The sequence below is a fragment of the Bombus pyrosoma genome, linkage group LG15 (genome assembly GCF_014825855.1).
Source record: "Bombus pyrosoma isolate SC7728 linkage group LG15, ASM1482585v1, whole genome shotgun sequence".
NCBI lineage: Eukaryota > Metazoa > Arthropoda > Insecta > Hymenoptera > Apidae > Bombus > Bombus pyrosoma.
In genome coordinates, this window is record NC_057784.1 from 4,816,181 (window position 1) to 4,829,190 (window position 13,010).

The 13,010-nt window shown below is 33.2% G+C and overlaps 1 protein-coding gene across 5 annotated transcripts in view; it reads left to right on the plus strand.

Annotated features, from left to right (window-relative positions):
• The window catches only part of LOC122576017 (protein draper), a 28,028-nt gene that overhangs the window by 7,954 nt on the left and 7,064 nt on the right, over positions 1 to 13,010 (plus strand). Inside the window, exon 2 of one of the 5 annotated variants that reach the window (XM_043745712.1) lies at positions 11,511 to 11,666. The exons of 3 other annotated variants lie outside the window; for them this stretch is intronic. The gene's annotated coding sequence lies outside the window, so the exon portion shown is untranslated. Of the gene's footprint in view, positions 1 to 11,510; positions 11,667 to 12,595; positions 12,796 to 13,010 lie in introns of all 5 variants that reach the window. One more of the 5 variants, XM_043745711.1, reaches the window with a different exon arrangement.

Consider the following 13,010-nt stretch of genomic DNA (forward strand, 5'->3'; position numbering starts at 1 on the left):
ATGCATTACGCAAAATTAAAACACATTTCTACAGAATCCTAATATTCTAATCCTTTGGAGCGTATTCAATTAGCAGAAGAATCTGCATCCAAAGTCTGTATTTCACAATGGGCTCACCATTGAAATATGCGGAGTTCATAATCTTCACTATCCTTTTCCATTTTCAAAACACGATTAACAACTATGATAAATATAAAAATCTACATTTGAAACTCTTATAAGCGATCGAGGAAAGAAAATACAAGAGTTTTATTAATTTACTATCCTTTAAAAACCTTACTGCCATATCACTATCATTTAAAAACGTATTCGAGGTGCATGCCCATTTGAAATGGAAATCAAAACTCGCACACCGGATAATCACCAAGTGAGCTGCACGATTTTTCTTACATAATCGAACCACGAGGAGGTAGATAGAAGTGAAAGCCCACACTGACTATACAACTGGACAGGGCAGGTATATCATTTTTTCTCCATTTCGATAGTGTCGTTCCTTTGTTAGATAATCGGCGAACGAATTACGTGCACGCGAAAAGTAGCAGGTTCGTAAACGTTGCCTGTCGCAGTACTATGACACGCTTATGTCATGCAGAACTTCTGACCCTCGCGGCAATGTAAAATTATAAAATAGTCCGTAAGTGGAAGTTTAAGCGGCGATCTCTTGACTTATCGCTGGTCTTCTTTTGAAGACTACGGTACTCTATTGTTTGAAAATGTGATTGGAATTCTGAAGACACTTTGTGTAACGTTTTCACGTCTTTGGCGAAGAAGAGTTGTTGAAAAGTTTCTTCTCCGACTAATAGATTGCGGGTTCTTATGCATATTTAGCATTTATTATAATGTTTCGTAGGTGAAACAAATGACTGCTTAGATCCTATTCCTTTACAATAATTTCTTCCTTTCCCCTTAATTGCTTTATAAATGTTTATTAGTTAATTAGTTTAATATATTCATTAATATCACAAATTCTAACAAATTTCTTTATAAAAGTTTGAATTTGCGCAAATAATCGCAGTCTAAGTATTTGGAAACTTACCATAGGGAACTTTTATGTTGCTATGTTATGTGTTATATGAAACATTTTGAAATTTTATTATATAACACTTATACTGTATTCGTAAATGGAGTCTACAAGTGTTCCAATATTTTCCTCAGCTTATGTACGCCTTGACAAAACATTTTACAAATCTGTCTGTTAACGTGTCGTAAATTCGTGACTAGCCAGAATGTTGTGCGGCTCGATTTTTATGAAGCATTTCCTGTCCTGTAATGAGCAGCGTCGAGAGCTGACTTCCTCGTTTTCAGTTGCCAAACTCTATCAAATGTTTACTTCTATGTAATCCGAATAAAAAGAAAGAAAAGGAAAAAGAAAATATTGTATATAGTATTATATAAATATCACTGGTTACTATTATTAATTATAGTTAACTTCTTTTTCAGTTTTGTTATATCTTTTATCAGATTATAGTTTGTCACAGTTGTAATAATATATTATTACCATTATCAATTTTTTTTAGTCGCTATTTCCATCGTTAGATTGTGGATGTTTATGTAAATTAAAAAAGTAACTCAACTGGTATCGTTGGATAGACAACCATATAGAAAATATAAATTAGTTTATGTTAGACTTTTGTTAGGTTACTTGATTATGTGGAATTTTTATCTATACTCTGTATCTTATACGATAAATGTTATCGGTGAATGAGATACATAAAAGCGTTTATGAAATAATCTATAGAGGAAATTGAATTAAAAATAATTCTGTTGGGAAATATTAATGAATGTAGCAGTTATCTAATCTTTATTTTTATTTGTAGTAGACCTCAGTTATAAGCGGAGTGCTACGATATTTTTGTTATATCTCACCCACAGACACGGACAACCGTGATTAGATTAAGGATCCTGTGGTGTAAAAATCATAGTTCATTGATCGAAGAAATACCTTTTTATTTTTGAATCTCATAATTATTCATTTCTACATATGTTTTCTAATTTTTCCACATACGTACGTACAATAATAATACAATTTTTTCCTTTTTTTAGATGTAATTCTCATCTATTTGTTACTCATTAGAAGATAACATTATACAAATATTTTTATTTCGATTGCAATCTACACACACACACACACACACACATACATATATATACCTAAAATAAAAGATCGCCGATATTTTACTCCTACTTAATTAGCAATGTAAGTGTTTGTTTCTTTAGTCACTTATTTATTTACGATTAATTCGTTTGCGGTAGAAAGTCTTGCACTTGTAAGAATTGAATTAAATGCTGGTAATTTACAAATCACCACTTTCTCTGTATCTTACGTAAAGTACAAGTTACCCATTTGATATGTAACTGATATTTAGCCAACAGATACAATAAAATCAGTCTCACTAAATAACATAATAAATCTTAATGTAGTTTGATCCGTAACATTATTTATTCTATAATGCATTACAACTAAATGAAAATTTAGAGAAAATTTATTATACAGTCTTCGTAGTGTATTATTCGTATTTTCTAATTCCTCCAAAAACACGAAACACGAGTACTTCTTGCTCTAAAATAATTATAAAATACATTATAAGATACATTTTGATTTAATCAAACATAAACAGAAGTTTGACTTCTAAATTGTTAGAGATAGTACACGTGTACTCAACAGATATTCAAAATCGAGAAAATGAATTTCAATTGCACCAAACTTAGTGCATGAAAAAATACATTGGACGGTTAACAAAAACTTACATTAAAAAGGAAGGGTGTAATTGCATCTTTCCGGTCCACCGTTACATGATTATCATACCGTTCAACCTTTTTCTCCTACAGTTTTTTTTTCTATCTTTTATCGACTTCGAGATATGACTCGGCCCAATTGCGTAACGTAGTCTGTATATCAAATTTACTCCATTATCATCAAGCCACGATGACAACATGCAAACTACTTCATAGAAACAATTAAGTTTTCGATGAAGACAGAACCAGACGTTTCATCCATTTGTGGTTTCGTCTTTTGTTTTAAAATTGTGATCATTAGAAGAAACAATCGCGTTTATATGACGCTCGATGATGCACATCCCACGTAGACAAATGATAACTCTGACGCGTTTTATCTGGGGCTCGCCACACATCCTGTGACTCACAATTCGTACTTACACGTAGTCGTTACGACCCTGAAACTCTTCTTTCGTTTCTTTTTTATTCCTTTTTCTCTTTCTTTTCGCTTTTTTTGTCCGCCCTATAAACGAATTAACTCCCTTTTATGGTAGAAGGGTCGAACCCTCTTTTTCACGCGTTCTGCCCGCAGTTTGCCTGTACTGTTAGGCTCGTTACGGGTCCCGTTTCTCTACAGGCCATGCTCGTTTTCATAGTTTAATGGGATTATTTGTACGTTCGATCGTGGGACGCGTCGGCGGACGCGACGACGTTCCTGGTAAATGATATTCAATTATCTTCTGCTGGTTGGTCCCTTTGTTTGGATTTTATTTGGAAGTCGAAATTGTGAAAAGTATGTTTTAACAATTTAAAAGAAATTATTTATCCTTTGATAATTGTTTGAAATTCTCTTTTTCCCTTCTCTATCAGGAAAGTGGGACTTTTTCATATAATAAAATATATATATATATATTTCTAGGTCGTCGCTTAAAGACAATATGGAAAAGGTATCAGATATAAAAATTATTATCAAAGGATATTGCTAATGATAAAAGATAAAATTATACTGATAATCTTTGCACGCTATGATATTAGAGAAATTAATTACGAGTAATCGATTATAAGAAATTAGTTACAATTATTTATTTCGCTAATATATTAATATTTCTTAAATTAATTACGCTCTACTTAAATAGGCATAAAAAAAGAAATCTATGTCATAATTTAAAGAATCACAATTAATTATTCCCTTTCTCTTTAATATATTAAAAAATACGGACTTTCTTTATGCAATATTAAGGTCTGGTTTAGTAGCTCAATGTTATAAAAGATTTACATAAAGTTTTGAATTAAATAATTTGATAACAGTAATTGGATTTGCTGTCGCGCAAGTTAATTATAAATACGACGTAATTGACGTGGAGAGTGTAACCATCACTCGGTGACCAACTTATTCTTAAATTGCAAAGTCTTTCCATTCACTGCTGAGAATTATACAATCTTCAGCTATGTTCCCGCGGATACAATGAATAATATCGTGTCAGTAAGTTCCTCACTGTTCCTCGAAGCAAAAGTTTTCTCAGACTTCGTTAATATCAAGATTCCCTTAAAAAGATTTACAAGATCGTATTAACAGGCTGGAGTAATTAAAAGACTCGCGTTTCTAGACAGTTTAAGTGATGGACTACTTAAGCAAGGAAACACTGATTTCTAGAGTGCCTGATTTGCTAAACGATGTACCTTAATCTAAATCTAAATATTCTGAGTTATAACTGTTAACAAAGTTCTGAAGCCATTAAGTTTCTAACTTTTTAATTCTGGAGGCTTTAAATTGTCAATTTTCCAACGTTCAATTTTTCTTGCATATTTATTTCAATCTTATATAAATTACTATTTTTATATCCATTTAGCAAGTATTTAAAAGAAAGTGAAACGTTGGCCGAGAAACGAATAAATATTTCTATACAATATCCTATCAATCTTAAATTAGCACTTTCACATATAAAAATGCGAAACTTTCATAACAGTTTCCCATCATCACGCTGAGAAACAGCGTATGGACAAAAATGTTCTTTATTAAATAATTCATCTGCTGACCTTGCTTCGGGCTGACTGATTAATTAATTGATTACGCAAATAGACGAGTCACCTCTGACTCGTATCTGTTTCTAGCAAAATGACATTATCGTAACTTCTAACGAATCATTTCCATACAACGGTATTTGGAACATTTAAATCATATTAAAACTGTATTTAGAAAAATGTATTGACTATTCAAAGATATCCACATACAGTAATACAATGAGATTCAAGATCTTTATTACATTGAAATGTAACCAGGCATAAAAGTTAAACTTACTGTTTTACAAAGGATATCGTGTACGTGAGTGATCGAATACGTGACTAGGATAAGTTCCATGTATGAATACCTTTGCGAGACATATACTGATTACTGTTGTACGTAAAACAAATACCGATTCAAGTTTAATCCAAGTAAAAGAAGTACAACTTGCTGAAACTTGCGTTACTTGCTGCGAAATAAGTTTCATTTGTTATATTATTAAACAAAAATCTTTAGAATCCTTCGCATTTAGAATGTTCATACTTTGTCTCTTACGGCTTTAAAATTGTCGGATTTCCAATTTTCGAAATTTCCGACTTCGAATTTTGGAGGGTTCAGATTCTCGTGATTCCAAAATGTTCAGTTTCCGAGATTTGCAGCGTGCATATCTCCGAACTTTCAAAGTTTATAATCTTCCTATATTTAAACCTTCAAATTTCCAATTTTTCAACTTTTAAGCTTTCGAGTATCGGAATTTTCAAAATTACAAATTCTTTCATTTGCAAGCATTCAACTTTCGAATTTTCCAATTCCGAACCTACTACACAGTTTCGAACCTATTTTTCAAGAGATAACAGAGATACTGGGTAGATTACTTATCGGTGTATACTACGGAACGATAGTTTCCAGGATCTGGCAGTGGAAAAGTTTGGAATGTAAGAGCTTGCTCAATGCATCGTTCAGACATGCGTACGTACAAGCATTCATTCAGGTGTACGATGAACGCTCGTCGCATTCTTTTAATCGGCCCTTTCGATCGAAGCTCCGGTATGCACTACGTTTCTACAGGTGCACGATGTGCATGTCAGGTTCCGGCGATCAATTAAGATACTTAAACGGCCTGTTCTGTTTTACTGCATAAATAAATGTGCCGTAGAGAAGCCGTTGAATTGATTCTTCCGGTGGTATCTATGTTCGTGTATAATATACGTTCGCAAACGTTCATTGCGCCCATCCTTGACGTGTTTCGAACGTGTATGGACATTCAATGAATACACGAATTACATGGAATTTGCCTTTGGTGGGATGAAAATGGTTCTACAAAAATCTGAATAGCAGTGAGTCTGAGAAGAACCTCTTCGTTGTTTAAAAAGTTGATTTATAAAATTGTTTCTGTGTGATTGTGATTATAATTGGTCGTTTGATGAATATAGAAACATATTGAAAAGAATTGAATTGAAAAGGAGAAAAGCTAATGAAGTTTTAACTAAGCTGTCGTCTAGCAAAATCTTTACTACCTTGTACGCACACGCCCTTCAATTTTATAATTACAATAGAACAAAATGCTAGGATATTGTTTATCATATGTTCTGCATTGTGAAAAAATTGAATAAGTTGTATCTATGAAATGTAATTTAATGGTGAGTTGTAAATGTAAAGAGAAGTCGGCAGTATCCGAGAGACTAAGTGAGAGGATAAATTCCATCAACCGACTATTTCTATTGCATTTCATATACTTGAAACATGAATAGCCAGCCTACGCGTTAAAGAGTCTGCACATGTTAAAAACGACAGGTTATTTTCTACTTGATACATGTGAAAAGAATAATCGATGAAAAATGCGGGCTTGTTTTCCGCTGCAAGAATTCTTGTTTGGCAGCCAAAGTTGAAGGATGATGGCTATTTCGGTTTTACTTCAGCCTCAGGGCTTTGTAAATTTAACTACGTTTCATTTTCAATGATTCTTGTTCTTATCATGAAAGAAAGTTTCATAGAATTTTTAATATTTAGTATATATCTTTTTTAGCAAACAATCTACAAATAATATTAGCCTAATTGCGCAGAAGGGCACCGGGAACTCTTCTTTATCGTATATTCGTCAAATGTTCAATTACTCATAAATTGTACTCTTCCTCAAACAGAAGCTTGGAATTAGCAAATGCGCTTACGTAGAAATTATTCTCAATTTAATTCCCGATAATAATTTCTGATGCACACATGATACCGTTGCATCGTGTGAACGGAAACGTAGGAAAACCCGACCCGTTTTCTTTCAGTCGTAACATACCTGCTTCTGAAATATTTGGGCTCTTTTCCTCCCCCAACTTCTTCCCCTATGGGAAAAAGGTTGCCTGCTATCCATGCGTCTGATCTTTTTAACCTTATACGAGTTAACAGTTGACTATCTTCTCATGCTTTTCATTGACAGGACAGTTTCCCTTTTTTCCTAACTAAAATCATTCAAATAAGCATATGAATTCTTATACCATAACTCCTTTGACTTGAGTTATAACTAGACTGTGGATTTTTGTATGTTAGATAGCATCATTTCTATGCGTAGGAAATTTAAAAGCGCAAAATAACACAGAATGCGCATCAAACATCAAAAAATATATAAAATTCCGAAGCATGATGTTTTCTGTAATATTTGGTAGGATAAAACAATTTTCTACCAAGACGAAATTCTTTTAATTATCTTCTCAATAATATGAATTTGCTTAAAAATTGCAATCTAATTATAGCAGTTACAATCCCTGATTTACATAGCAAATGCAGTTTCCAATAGAAACTGGACTAAAGCTAAGGGATACTCGATGTATACTCCTTTTACTAGAGGATCTTTATCTTCTCAGGTTTCCGTCAACTGGTTTGACCAGACCTTCGAACATGTAAACTTTATGCTCGGTTTTGTGACCTCACTTGATCGCCGAGCCTACTACATTACGGAGCTTTACACCGTTAGTCGATCTACGCGTTAATTCGTGCGTGTATATACCGGCTCGTCTGGTTTTTATTCGACTTGCACCATTAGAGTGGTCTCTATAAGCACTGTTGGCTTGTTCCACGTTGCAGTACATGTACGTTGTACGAGAGACTTGTCTGGCTCTGGATGATCATCACGCTTACCTCTAACTGGATCTTATGAAACGTCCCCATTGGCGTAGGCATGCAGAATTGCTGCATCTTCCTATAGTTAGATAGGATCTGCGTTCAATATATACATATAATGGATCTACTTTGTAATATCTCGTATGTGGTATTATTTTAAGTACGAAATAATTTACTGAATTGTATGCATAGAGTATTCTTAGTGTAGAATTATTCTTAAAATTCAGAATAATTTACAGTGTATTTTTAGTATAGAATTATCTTTGATACATTTACAAAATAATTTTATAATTCTTAAATATTTGATATTTTTAGAAAGATCGTTTTAAGGAACTTCAGGGTTTCTTTTTTATTATTTGTGGAAAACTTTTAACGACGCCTTTAAGTATGGTTTCCAATGTAGGGGTTTGAAACATGAGGTTAATGTATTTGAGAACTATTTTTCTTATATGCAAGAGTAAAGTTAGATCTACATCGAAGAGCAAAACATGAAATCATTAAATTCATAGAAACGTAGAATCTTCCAATCACAAAGTTTTAATCGATAATTAAGATAAGAAGATAACCCTGAACTTGTAATACCACAAATTAGATGGTCAAAGATACTTTATGGCATATAAACGTGTGTACAAACGTATTCGATAATACATAATATTCGACGGCATATAAGCAAAGTATATGAGTATAAATAAAAGTGGAAATACAAGCTGGGGTTGAAGAACAAAAGAAGTCAAATACTATTGTGAAAAGTCAGGGAGAGAGTAAGAGAAAGATATACTGATACTTGATTATTCAATTATCGATGTGATACAACAGTATACACAGTAGAGAAGAAAAAAATAAGATAAATATAGAAAGTAACATGATCTCAGCTTTAGTAATTACTATGGCGCACATGTAATCGATTGTATCATTGCAATCTGTATATATTTAGAAATTTCACTTGAAAAAGTATCTTCCCTGAGAAAGCTGTTATGTTGTAACATTTTTAGTACGAGATAGTAAAGTATCTCAGAACTGGCATGCTATTGTTAAATGAATTCCATAGCTTCCATTGAGTTGGTTAGCTGGAGTGACATTAATGGAACACTCGGAAAATCATGAGTGGAATACATGAAACTATATCGATAGTGTTGACGATATAGTGGTATATAACATTGAAACGAAAAATCACACGAATCAATAACGATTATTTTGTACTTTTTTTCAAACAATAGAGGTGTTTCAAAAATAGAAGGATACACGATATGATTCGGTCGAAAATGACCCAAATAACGTAAAAGATATAATTAATATAGATGTTCTATTCAATGAAAATCAAACGGTTAAATATTTCGAATATTTTAGTCACCTAAAAATTTCTCGAAAAGAATTCTACCGTTTAAATTTAATCTTCCAGGCAAGTTATAAACGCGTTAATAAAAACGATTGTGATTAACGATCAACGTACAGCTGCTGGCAACGTAGAATAAAAAACCGTTCGTTGCCATTCAGCAAAATCTTTGTGAATCACTTCTGTCACGTTGGGCTCACGTTTTTTCAATGATTCATGTGTAAGCACACGTAAACCGTGGATCGAATGATTCGCGACCGGAAGTGACAAAGTGTCAATCGAGCGAGAAGATTGCCTTCAGGGAACATAGATTTATATATATATATATTTATTTAATTAGATATATATATATATATATATATATATATATGTTACGTCGCGTAGGACATCTGCGCGCCGTCCCTCGCTACCTGGCTACCAACGATCAACCTACAGCCATCTCGATTCTCAATAGACGCAATGACCCATCATAAAGACATTAGCCTTTAGTTGCATTGTCTCCACAAATGTTTGCCAGTCTAATTGCATGTCTGGAGAATTCTCTAATTCGAGAAATATTTGCAGTTTATGGCGGGGTCTTGGAAAGGTCCTTGAGTTTATTAGAGGCTCTTAAAAATCACGGAAAAAGCGGACAGTCATCAGACGGGAAAAACCCAACACATGTTCATCAAAAAAGGCTGTTTTTCGGTCAAAGGATACACCCACATCAAGCTTTCCTCCGAGACACCTTAAGGGCAGCTCAGCAGTCGAGTTCAGTTTCTCACTCTCTCCAAATCATTCCCATTCCGACTCCAATTCCGAGTCCAACACTCTCGAGCGAGTGCTCAAGCAGTCATCAACAGTCCTACACTTATTCAACACGTTATTACGAGTTTCATACCTTAAATCAGTCATTTATTTCACTTATATATACGCATCGGCGTAACTATTTGTCTATATAAAGTTGTTGGAATAAACACTATTCTATACCTGCTAATTCAGTGTAAAGTCAGTTGAACCACCCCTATTGTCGTAACAGAAATCAGGGGATCGATCATTTCGTGGCGTCGATTATTTAATCGTAACGGGAATTTACGACTCCCGTTGACGTGCCTTCTCGCGATCGCGTCTCTCCGCGAATGGTCGACGAAACAATATATATATATATATATATATTGTTTATATATATATATATATATATAATTATTCCTTGCAATTCATCGATGTGGGTATTATATAAATTGTTGTAGTTATAAATTTATCACGTTTATGTGTAATCCGAACGACTAAAAGGGTCAAATTATTGAGTCAGCTGTGTAAAGATAAGTGTAGATATTTACAGACTTTCGTATTGCTTTGATATGTTCATCATTTGTGTACATAATTATGTACATAAGCAAGCAATTACGCCAAAGATTAGAGTAAATAAAGCGAGTTTGTTTTTAGTACATATAATCGATTCGTCATCTCTTATAAATGTAATCATAGTTTGGGAGATACGCAGAAATAGTAATGTTAATTTAAATACCTCATGAATTATTAATCATTGACCTCAAAGTTTCAGTTTCTCGAATTAAAGATCTGTTTAGAGTCATATATTACATTTTTTTAGGGGTTCTATATTTATAGAAATGGTGCAAATATATTAATTACTAACGAGAGAGAGAGAGAGAGAGAGCTTTAATAATTGCTTGTTCTCATCTTCGCTCCATAGAAGAAGGCGACTGTAATTAATATTGTAGAACCATATACAAACAATAGGCCCGGATGTCGAGATAAAGAACTTCTGTTTCAATGTGTACTGTATAAAGTACAATAACATTGACCTGCTCTAAAAAATTTCTTCATGTAGTTCTGAATGGGATTTTAGATTTTTACATGCCCATCTTTCAAAATCCTTTTGTACTGTCACAAAGATTTCAAGAGACTGTCGCATCGTAATCAGTTTTGTACTATCGGAAATAGTAGATGGATCCAGTGACTCAGATATGATAATAAGTATGGTCACTATCATAAGTGAGATAAAAGTTTGTTTTCGTTAGTCTCACGATAATGGAATTTATCAAAATTGATGTTCGTGCTTAAGTGATAAAATTCGATTAGTTAACTTTTTTTTTTACAACATACAATATAATAAAATATGCTATACAATTGATCTATTAAATCGCTCACTAATTGCCTTAATATAACATTTTAAACAATTTACATTTTTTCGACTATTATGATCATATAAGTAATTGCAGCATTCACGCAACGAAATACAACGCAATTGGCACAAACGAAATTTATTTCTAAAATATTAAATTACAAAGTTAGGTTTAACAATTGTTGAAATACATTTCAAAGAAATATAAGGAAAATTTTCTTCCGTAGTTACTTCCTACACCCGGTGTCTTGTTTCCTAATTTCTTTTATGCTACGTAAAATTCGATCGACGTGTGTGGAATGCAAATAGCCAAGAAGAAAAAACACCTTGTCCTTCAGGAGCGATTCGAAGCTACTTGACTCCGATAAAGAGCCTGGCACGATGTACGTAATTCGACCCATGCTTTCTTTATAGTTTCCTACAACCTGTTCCTTTGATCCATCCAAAACAGAAATATAAAATATGAGCTGCCCTTTTGTTAAAATTATTACTAAATAAAATAATTTCGTCTGCGTTTTATGATACCTCTATAGTATATCCTTAGTGTATAATTATTTGCCTCTGAATTTACCTCTACGTGGTTGGGTATTACTATCCTGTAAATGTCGACAAATAATAGATGACAGGCATTTCATATTCTACTGTATAATTTTTATTTTTCCGAGTGTACGCTATTGCTGTAAGCGTGGTTGGCGTTAAACTTTCTATTCGACAAATCGAAGACGACAATACGGAAGTTGTAATCAGTCTTCAAGCGGCCGTATGCAATTTTTTCCAAGCTTCGTGTGACTCAACGTGCAATACGAACAATGGGCTTGTCATCCATTCAGCAGCATCCGTGTCGTACTCAATAATTGTACTACTTGACAATTCTTAGAAAGTTTCCGCGAAAAACTTGTTAAATAAGTGTTTCTCTTTCGGAAATCTTTAAATACAAATTTCGGGCGATGTAGTACATATTGATATTTCTTGTAGTATTTTCAGTATTCGATGGAGAATTACGAAAGAAATTTCTTCTATCATTAGTAGATTACGGATGTTTATACATTTTTAGAAAGTTTAGAAGTTTAGAAGATTTAAAAAAAAATGCACATAACATACACATCTAAAACATTTTAAATATAATATCTGTATACGTACAAAAGATATGAATCTGCAATGATATGAATCTTACTACTCTAATACTGTTATTATTTACATTGCATTAAAAACTGCAACTGAATTATAGACTCGTGTAAAATATGTTTCTCGAGATCCATGTTATGTAAAACACGTTAACGATGACAAATACGTTAAGTGCCTCATAATTTAGTTACCAGGTTCTAGGTGAAGTGGCACGTATAGTCCTGCACGAATCTCTATCTCATTTACAAATATAAGTTCCGTTATCGATTGATCTTTGGATCCTCCTAATAAGAGAAAGCGGAAGAAAATTCTTATTCGACGAACAGATCCCTTTACGGAGTCATTTCCATAGCTGATAAATATGCAATTTGTGGCAATTCGTGACTGGTACGTGAAATTAAAATGGATAAATTGCGATATGTAACTCAGGGTACAGAGTCTAAAGTCACGAAGAATTTCTCTGAATATTTACGTGACAAACGAGTCTTAAAACCATTTTTTATCTCCTGTCATTTTCAACGTTTTTTCATTTATTCAAAGAATGAATAATGGTCGCAATCGATTAGTTTGATACCAGACAGCTGTAACGTTATTGCTGTCAG